Raw genomic sequence first — 10,347 nt, 5'->3', positions numbered from 1 at the left:
TCTCTCTCCCTCTCTGTTGCCGCCGGCCGCCGAGTTTCAGACGCCGACGCCGACCTCGGCACGACACGACGCCGCGACGCCGCACGCCGCCGCCGCGCCACGCCGATGTCGCGCGCGGTACCACGCCGCCGCGCCACGCGCCGGCCCGATGCCGCGCGCGGCGCCACGCCGCCGCCGCGCCGCCCCGCCGCCGCTCCGCCGCCGCCACACCGAGAACGTGAACGAGCGAACGAACGTGAACGAGAACAAGGTGAATGAACGTGAACGAGAACGAGCAAACGAACGTGAACGAGCCAACGAACGTGAATGAGAACGAGCGAACGAACGTGAACGAGAACAAGGTGAATGAACGTGAACGAGAACGAGCGAACGAACGTGAACGAGCCAACGAACGTGAATGAGAACGAGAGAACGAACGTGAATGAGAACAAGGTGAATGAACGTGAACGAGAACGTTGTCGGATGAACGTGAACGAGCCAATGAACGTGAATGTGAAATGCAATTATAGGCAGGTTAATGAACGTGAACGAACAAACGTAGGTGAATGAAACGTGACCTTAACGAGAACACGAACGTGAACAATATCGTGAACGAAACGTGAACGTTAAATGCAATATATGTTACTTCGCGTTTATCCTAATACATCTTTTTGTATCTTGCAGAAAAGACGTTGTCGGAGTCGTCCCTCAAGCCGGAGTGGTAGAGCTAGCCCTCGAAGGAATTCGCCCAGGCAAGTGACGTAATTATATATATATATGATTGTTATATTTGTAATGCAATTAAGATTATTAGATTTGTAATTAGACTTAATTAGCATATAAGATTGTGTAGTGTTCTAATATACGACAGTTACACTTAGAATACATGACTATTTGAGTTTTAGTATAAGATTATTGGAGTTTTAATATAAGATTATTATATTTGTAATTAGACTTAGTATATAATTATTAACTAGCTAGGGTCCTATAATATACGTCACCTAGACTTAGCATATATATCACTATTTGAGTTTTAGTATAAGATTATTAGATTTGTAGTTAGACTTAGCTTGTAAGATTGTGTAGGATTCTAATATACGACAGTTACACTTAGCATACATGGCTATTTTTGTCTTAGCATATAAGATTATTTGAGTTTTAATATAAGATTATTATATTTGTAATTAGACTTAGTATATAATTATTGACTAGCTAGGGTCCTATAATATACGTTACCTAGACTTAGCATATATCACTATTTGAGTTTTAGTATAAGATTATTAGATTTGTAATTAGACTTAGCATGTAAGATTGTGTAGGGTTCTAATATATGACAGTAACACTTAGAATACATGACTATTTGAGTTTTAGTATAAGATTATTTGAGTTTTAATATAAGATTATTATATTTATAATTAGACTTAGTATATAATAATTGACTAGCTAGGGTCCTATAATATACGGCACCTAGACTTAGCATATATCATCACTATTTGAGTTTTAGTATAAGATTATTAGATTTTTAATTAGACTTAGCATGTAAGATTGTGTAGGGTTCTAATATATGACAGTTACACTTAGCATACATGACTATTTTAGTCTTAGCATATAAGATTATTTGAGTTTTAATATAAGATTATTATATTTGTAATTAGACTTAGTATATAATTATTGACTAGCTAGGGTCCTCTAATATACGTCACCTAGTCTTAGCATATATCATCACTATTTGAGTTTTAGTATAAGATTATTAGATTTGTAATCAGACTTAGCTTCTAAGATTGTGTAGGGTTCTAATATATGACAGTTACACTTAGCATACATGACTGTTCGTTTAGTCTTAGCATATAAGATTATTTGAGTTTTAATAAAAGATTGTTAAAACATAAATGTCTCATGACTTAGCAGATGTTTCCTGTATGAACAGATGGCTGATCGCGATGAGGAACGGATATTGTACGATTCAATCGCGGAGGGAAGCAGCCAGTATTGGAATGAAGAAGAGGGGAACGAGGATCCAAACCAGTATTTGAACGAGGAAGGGAACGTGGAGAGGGATGCGGAGGGGAACCAGGAGGGGCACGTGGAAAGGGATGTGGAGGGGAACCAGGAGGAGGAGGCTAGTGGAAGTCAACCCTCCGTTGGACAGAAGAGGGCACGCGGGCAACGAGGTGCCGCGAAGAAGCTTGAGGGTCGGCACATCATAACGGAAGTGGAAGAAGATGGACGACCTAGTGCCCCGGCAGAAGCCGCCAAGAACTATGAACGTCACAGCGGTTGGGTTGTGCGGGATAACGTGCCTGTCAGTACGGTGTACTGGCGAAGAACAAGGGCACGCGGAGATCATGAGAGCTTCGTCCCAGATTCGGAGAAAGAGATGCTGTGGACCACAATGCTCGAGACATTCACCCTTCCCGCGGGTATAGAGGACAAAGTGAAAAGGTGGACTCTGAAGAAAATGGCAGAACAGTTTCAGAGCTTCAAGGGAGAGCTATACCAGAAATATATCCTGAAGGGGCAGACACCGTACTTCGACACATTCCCAAAGCTAAGGGATCACTGGGACGAGTTCATTGCATATAAGACAGATGAACAAGGGCAGGCGATGATGGAAAGAAACAAAGAAAATGCTGCCAAGAAGAAGTACCATAACCACTTGGGGTCAGGCGGCTATAGCGTCGCGATGCCGAAGTGGGAGGAGATAGAGGCTAGCTTGCTTGAGAGGGGTATCGAACCGGCCACCGCTAATTGGCCGGAACGATCGAAGTTCTGGTACTATGCTCACGGTGGAACGCTCAACCCAGCTGATGGCTCACTGATCTTCGGCGATCAGATACGAGAGGCTGCACGTCGACTAACAGACGCAGTGGAAGCCTCTTCTCAAGGCACGTTCCGACCGGATAGAGAGAGGGACGAGCTGTCACTCGCCCTGCAGACTCCAGAGCATCCAGGACGAACACGAGGGAAAGGGGTGATTCCTTGGAAGATTGGGTTCAAGGAGGACATCCACACGTACAGGAGTCGGATGAGGAGCAAGAGAGATACCGAGGCGAAGATTGCAGATCTTGAGTTCAGGGTATCGAGCTACGAGCTCAGCATGCAAGAGGAGGTGGCAAGGAAGGTTGATGAACGCATGGCCGCACATCGGTCCAATGATCCCCAGCCGACCATTCCTCCTGCAATGGTGAGCCCGTTAGGAAACCGTAGCAGCTGCGCCTCAACGGGGCAGGTAGGATCACAGAGCATGGACGCCATCCAAACCCAGGACGAATCCACCTGCCCCGTTGATGACATCACTCAGCGGACACCATGTGAGCTGCATATTCCTTTCAAGAACTTATCAATAAAGGTAAGCTCGTAGTTTATATATTTTAGATTTGCCCACTCCGCTAATTGTTGCTTATATATGTTGATTACTAATAAATAACCTCTCACCACATGAAGGTGGCGTCGGGCATGGCCATCCCAACGGACCCTTCAGGTACTTACCACTACAGGCCGATTCCAGCAGGATACTCCAAGGTCGAAGTTGAGTTGGTCGAAGGCGCGTACGAGGACCTCGAGCTGGATTACCCTGGAGAAGACGGTGAGACGCATCTACGAGACACAAGCCATGCCATTATTCTATGGCGCAGGCGGTACATCATCCTCCCTGGGCGACAAGCGGCGTCTCGTGCACCATCTCCTCCGGCTCTGCCATCTCCTCCTCAGGATCCTGCACCGTCTCCTCCTCATGCTCCAGCACCGTCTCCACCTCAGGCTCCTGCACCGACTCCTCCTCGGGCTCCTACACCGACTCCTCCGCAAGCTCCTCTTCCGGCAGCTTCAAAGTCAAGGGCCCCCCAAGCTCCACCGCCTGCCCACACAAGGGCAACAAAGAAGGCGAAAGTTGACGCCGCCAAGAACAACGACCCGGGGTACGATTGCACGCAAGAGGAGCTTGACGCTTACGTGGCATCAGAAGTCAAAAGACAATTCAAGCCTCGAAGTCCAGAAAAGAAGATTCCTATAGACCCGAGTGTCATGAACTTCTTCAGGGGTATGTCTGCACCTGCCAAGGAGGCCATTAAGCTATCGGACTATGAGCGAACGCTGAAGAAAACATCTTCTAGAAAGTCCAAACCAGTCCCTCAGCTTGGAGAGCAACCAAACCAGGAGATCGAGCCGTTGGTGACCGGTAAAGAAATGACGATAGAAGAATTTATTACTGACACCGGTCTAACTATGGATCAATTGCTAGGAGTCGCACCAATCGAAAAGGCGGAAGTGAAATACATGTATGAACTCGGTAAACCGCTTGTCAAGCCTGAGCTGCTGCAGTCCCTACCCACACAAATGTACAAGTTCCATCAGCTGTACATGGAGATGAGCGCCACCAGTAGAGAGATGATCGGAGCGAGGATCAGGGACACGGACTTCTTGCAAGGAGATGACATTCTCTGGATCAATTTCAACGGAATCTACGAACTATACCAGCTGGATGCCCTCGACGTCTCTATTATGAGTTGCTGGATTTTGTAAGTATATCGTTCAGTTAGATTTCTTACTACGTCTCCTTTAATTAATTAGGTCCTTGTATATAAGTAGACTATAGAAAATAATATACTCCCTTTTATCGTTGTAGAATGGAGATTCAAAGGGCCCGACGGCGGGGGGTTTTCGATACTGGATTCATCGACCCTCGGAAAGTAAACGTCGCAATGCTCGACCAATATCCGCAATCCACAGAGGACAATCTCGTCCATCTCCTGAAGGCGCAGCATTACAAGACGTTCATACTGTTGCCGTACAACATAGAGTTAGTTTAATTTTACTGTCTTCCTATACCAAATTTCATTCCCGTACGAACTTGCTAAGTGTTTCATATGTAATGCATCCCACGCACATTGCAGATTCCACTGGGTGCTTTTACTCTTCGACCTGTCGGCCTACACCGTCAACGTATATGACTCAATGGATAAAAAAGAGTCTACGTTTGACGAGGTTTTCGAACTTATAGACAGTTACCGTCATAAGTTCCTCTGTTAATTAAGAAAATCTTGTTATGTTAATTGCTACTACGAATCATAGCTTTAAACTCCATGTAGGGCTTGGTATCGGTTCCGTCATTTGGTCCGCGGCAAATGGAGAGAAAGACTTAGGCGGAAGTTCAAATTTCCTGTGAGTACACATGCTCTACATTTATATTTCTCCGATTCAAATACATACAAGTGTATATTAATTAGATCTCTCGTTGTTTGTCATTTATTTGTAGTGCGCAAAGCAAAAGAAGGGAACTAACTTGTGCGGCTATTACGTGTGCGAGTATTGCCACTGCCTTGCAGACCAAATCATCACCACAAGAGAGCTCAATGTACGTACAAATAAATTCAAAATTTCATTACGTATCGATTTCTTGTTGAATTACTAATCAATTTCATACATTCATATAGATTATTCGCATGAGGGATAACCTGACCACGCACAAGGAATTTATCGCGGCGGTTCAAGAACAACTCATGGGATTCATCAACGAACAAATCTTTGATCCCAAGGGTGAATTCTACTACGACGGAAACACAATTCATAGGTCCTTAGCTTCTGAGCTAGCGACTACTACTACATCGAAATCGTAGCTAGCTAGGACATATAATGGATTGTAATTAATACATGACTACATATGTTTCTATATGCATGTGTACACATTTTCTATAATGTAAATATATTTTGGTCACACATATATATATATATACACACACACACATACATATGCATTTGCATAACATATATATATGTATAAATACATATATATTATGCATGTACATATGTATTGAAACATATATAAATATAATATAATATATATATATGCATATATGTACTGAAACATATATATGCATGGTTTATATATATATAAACCATGCAGCAACAGGACCATGAAAAAAAAAGGTCAGCTCGATCTTTAGTCTCGGTTGGTAACACCAACCGGGACGGCTGAGCCATCTTTAGTCCCGGATTGGTAGTCCCGGTTTAGAAACCGGGACTAAAGGGGGTTACGAACCGGGACTACAAAGGGTTTCTCACCGGTGATAGTTTCCACAGGTTATCCTTAGGGCATAAGAGATAGCTAACAAAATCAATAACTTGGCTATACTACAATGACCCATTGCGAGGTGGGCGACGGCACAGCGTGGCCCTAAACATTCCGTGTTTTAATTCAATGCAAGACGTTGTAACATATTTTTTGATCTCTTATTCCATTTCTTTTACATGTTCGCCCATTGTTACTCTACTAATTTGAGTGGAACATGCTTATTTTTCTTTGGTTTCGATAGGCTCTTCCATGATAACAATGTGAGCTTCAAAAAATTATAGCTTTAGGATGATAATTTGAACACACATTTTAGGACTAAAGATTCTAATTTTCTGCTTAGTAAAGAAAATCAAATAACTACATTAGGATGCAAACTGCTGTTCATTTTCGTGTTTAGCACCGCCGGCGCCCCAAATTCTTATGTATGCACAGCACAATCTTGCTCCTGGTAGCGAAACTAATAAATAATTGTGCATTAGTCTTGATAACCAAGTCCAACAACAATAAGACCCTGTTTAGATGGGACTAAAACTTTCAAGTCTCTATCACATCGGATGTTTGGACACTAATTATAAATATTAAACGTAGACTATTAATAAAACCCATCTATAGTCTTGGACTAATTCGCGAGACGAATCTATTGAGCCTAATTTATCCATGATTAGTCTATGTGATGCTACAGTAAACATTCTCTAATTATGGATTAATTAGGCTTAAAAATTTTGTCTCGCAAATTAGCTTTCATTTAAGTAATTAGTTTTGTAAGTAGTCTATATTTAATACTCTAAATTAGTGTCTAAATATAGAGACTAAAGTTAAGTCCCTGGATCCAAACACCACTAAGTCCCATCTGTCATATGGAAATTAATGCACGGATTAATCGAGCCAAGTAAAGGTGTCTTATCTCTTCTACTCTTATAACCCTAGGGGAGTGGGAGTAGTGTGGGAACGCTATTGCAGGCACGATGTGCAATTAGGAAGCTTCATGCTACAATGTGACTGGGAGGCATCAGGAGTCCTGCTGTCCACTGAAGGAAAATCCCTGTGCAGCTCATCGCCTCATCTCTGCATATCTCGATAGTGCAAGAGAAAGCAGTGGCCACAAAATTCTTTGCCAACCACCGCCGCGCGCCATAGCCTACAGATAGAGTCCGAGGGATGATTGATTACTCGATATGCTTAGCAAGGCCAACCCAACGTTGCCCTGCCAGCTCTGATTCAGTCACTCCTATGCATAGGAGCACATCTTAGCGCACAGAAGGGTGGCTTTGTGAAATTTCACATCCGGCCGGGCAGCATATATACACAGTCTTTGAACTTAATTAATGCTTTCTCCTTTATTTAATTTTAGGAGAACACACCAGCAGAATATATTATCTTCTGATGTAAATGAATTGATTCATGAATGCGATTTGTATATAAATAAACATGAAAAATAGATGGTACAATACAATGTAGGATGGAGCAGTAAGAACTAAGCCAACCAGAATAGGGGTTGAATGGTTGTATTATCCAAAAACGAAAATTTTTAGCAGAATTAAAAGTTACCCTCGAATCGATGTCGATCGGTCTGACCGGAGTTAATCTGCCGGTCTGACCGCGCCAATGCTGTCGGTCTGACCAGAGTAGATTGCCCGGTCTAACCACCCCGAAGTAGCCGCAGTCGCCTGATCCTACCGCTGGTCTAACCGCTGCTATCCTACCGGTCTGACCGCCGGTATCCTGTCGGTTGAACCGCCAAACCCGATCATACAAATCGAAGAAATCTCAAAGTATATGACAACTTTATTACTTCTCTCTTTGTTTACAAAGTGCAACAATAGCACTCCTCACGAAAATCTTGACTAAACTCGAAACCCTAACTATTCTCTCAACTCAATGCTCTCTAAAGCAATACCGGAAGACAACACCCTCCCTTTCTATATATACCCGAGGTAGGCAACCTAAAGTTACGAACCAAACTTGTACTAGAAGTGCTAATCCCCTAGGAAACCTTTCCGTACAAGAAACCAACTTTAAAAACTCCAATTGTATCAAATTTGGACTCCCTCCAAATTCAACTCCGCATCCCGTACGCACACAATACCTCTATTGTATGCCATATGGAATCTTCACCAACTACATGCATTGATCTTTATACACATGAATCATACAAGAAACCATATTCTGAGCACAAACTATCTCCAACTTGACTCATTGTTAGCAAACAACAGAATTACATACGCATAGTATCCATCTACAAGTCGTAAACATGAATTATCCACGAATATCCAATGAAACAATCCGAAACCAAAACCGACACAGAGTCGGCCGGTCAGACCGGCGTGTTTCGAGCGGTCTGACAGGCAACCAATGTCCGGTCTGATCAGACCCGACAATCAACTATCCCTGTTCATCACCTGTAAATCCAATCATCTCCAAAACCACTTTGCCGATAAACTCCAAATATCAAAATCAATAATCTCTGATGCCAATTGGTCATCACAGAATAAAAATCAAACACACTTTGATTTTACATAGAATACAATGCTTAGAAAAACATAAAACTTCATCGAACCCTGAAATCATTATCGCAAGAAAAAAACAATGATTTTACAGTCTTTATTGATTCGGTATATATGGGGATGTACCACATCTTTTAAAGTAAAATTTGGTACATCTCGATAAAATTTAGTTAAAAATACTACTCCCTCTGTTTTTGTTTCGCATTACAAGATGTTAGGATTTCGAATAAGTTCATACATGAATCGATGTAATGTATCCAAATTCATATAGATGTTAGTAAATCTAGAAAAAAATGAAGAAGCCAAAACGTCTGATAATATGGAACGGGACAAGCAATATTTGCTAGACAACTTTGGTTCATCATTCTACTACATTCGGTCTTGGGGCTCTTGCACCGCAACCTTGGATGTCAACTTTGATGAATGGTGGAGACGAATCAATGGTTTGGATGGTGGAGTTACCAGGAAGGGTCTCAACAACTTGATCATCCTTGGAGCCTGGTCTATTTGAAAACATTAGAACGGTCGTGTCTTCAATGAATCTCTAAGTTTATCAACTAACTTGATGTTGACAAGTGAGGAAGCCGCCCGGGACAAGGAGGCTCTCCCTAATTATGGTCCCCAGCTAGGGCCATTTATTTTAGTTATTTTTGGTTGTGTAACGGCCCTTGTGGTCGGTTTTGGTGTTGTTAATTTGATCCTATACTTCGTGCTTATCTTTGGCGTGTTTGGATGCCTTACTTCTCTATAGATGCAATTATACACATCTTATGTATTCGCAAAAAACTCCTAATATATCCGGCAGATCTCATGCCGTCATTTGCTTCAAAAAAAAAATATATTCGCAAAAAAATTATAAATTGTAGCCAAGCCTTTAGAAGCGGGGATCATGCTTGTGTTTGCGAGATAGACAATAGAAATGAACAAGGTCATTTTCATCATCCTAGACTATGTAACATCAACCTGTGGTCCTAGTAAACGTGTTTCTATTTACAGATATGTAGAAGTCAATGAAGCACTTCTCAAGTATGACTTACAGTGAGACCCAAATTTACATTTTGATTAATTTTTAGAGGGCAACATTGTGAACACATGATTGCAAAGTCAGTATCTGGTGATAGAGCAGACAAAAAACTTTCTCTTGTTTTATAAAAACCATATATGTAGCAGATGAAACTTTGAGGAACAGTAATATATCATGCTAAGTATTAGCCCCCCGCGTCGTTTTGGGAATTTATTTGAAGAAAAAATAATGTCAGCAAATGCATGCAGTACAACAAGCAATTAGAATGAATAGGAAACCATCAACATCTAATCTATCGTTCCGGATGATATATATGGCCTCACACATGCTTATTTATAGAAGTAACTAGTTGGCACCCCGCGTCTTTGCCGCGGGTTTTATAGTTTTATCTTCAAACAAAATCATAGTTTTAAATGGTTAGACACAACTCTATGTATATATGAAATATACGATGATGTAGATTTGTATATGCCTTATATTATTACAATTTATATTTTCTTTTTCCAAGTGTCATTGTGTCTTGTTATAATATATAAATATTATTTTCATGCATAATATGGGTATCGTTATAGTTAGACAATTTGCATCTCTCTACTTCACTCAAGTTTTTTCTAAAAATAGATTCAGGTAACGATATCAAATAATTATATGCTATCTTATTATGCATTATAAAATAAAACACACATATTAAACAATAATTTGAGTTGTATTTGGAAAATATGGTGTTGTGCACAAAATATGTAATAGTGCTATATGCAATTGTGAGATGG

The sequence above is a fragment of the Oryza glaberrima genome, chromosome 6, assembly GCF_000147395.1.
Source record: "Oryza glaberrima chromosome 6, OglaRS2, whole genome shotgun sequence".
NCBI classification, from domain to species: Eukaryota; Viridiplantae; Streptophyta; class Magnoliopsida; order Poales; family Poaceae; genus Oryza; species Oryza glaberrima.
The sequence above is the reverse complement of the archived record's forward strand: the minus strand, read 5'-3'. Positions refer to the sequence as shown.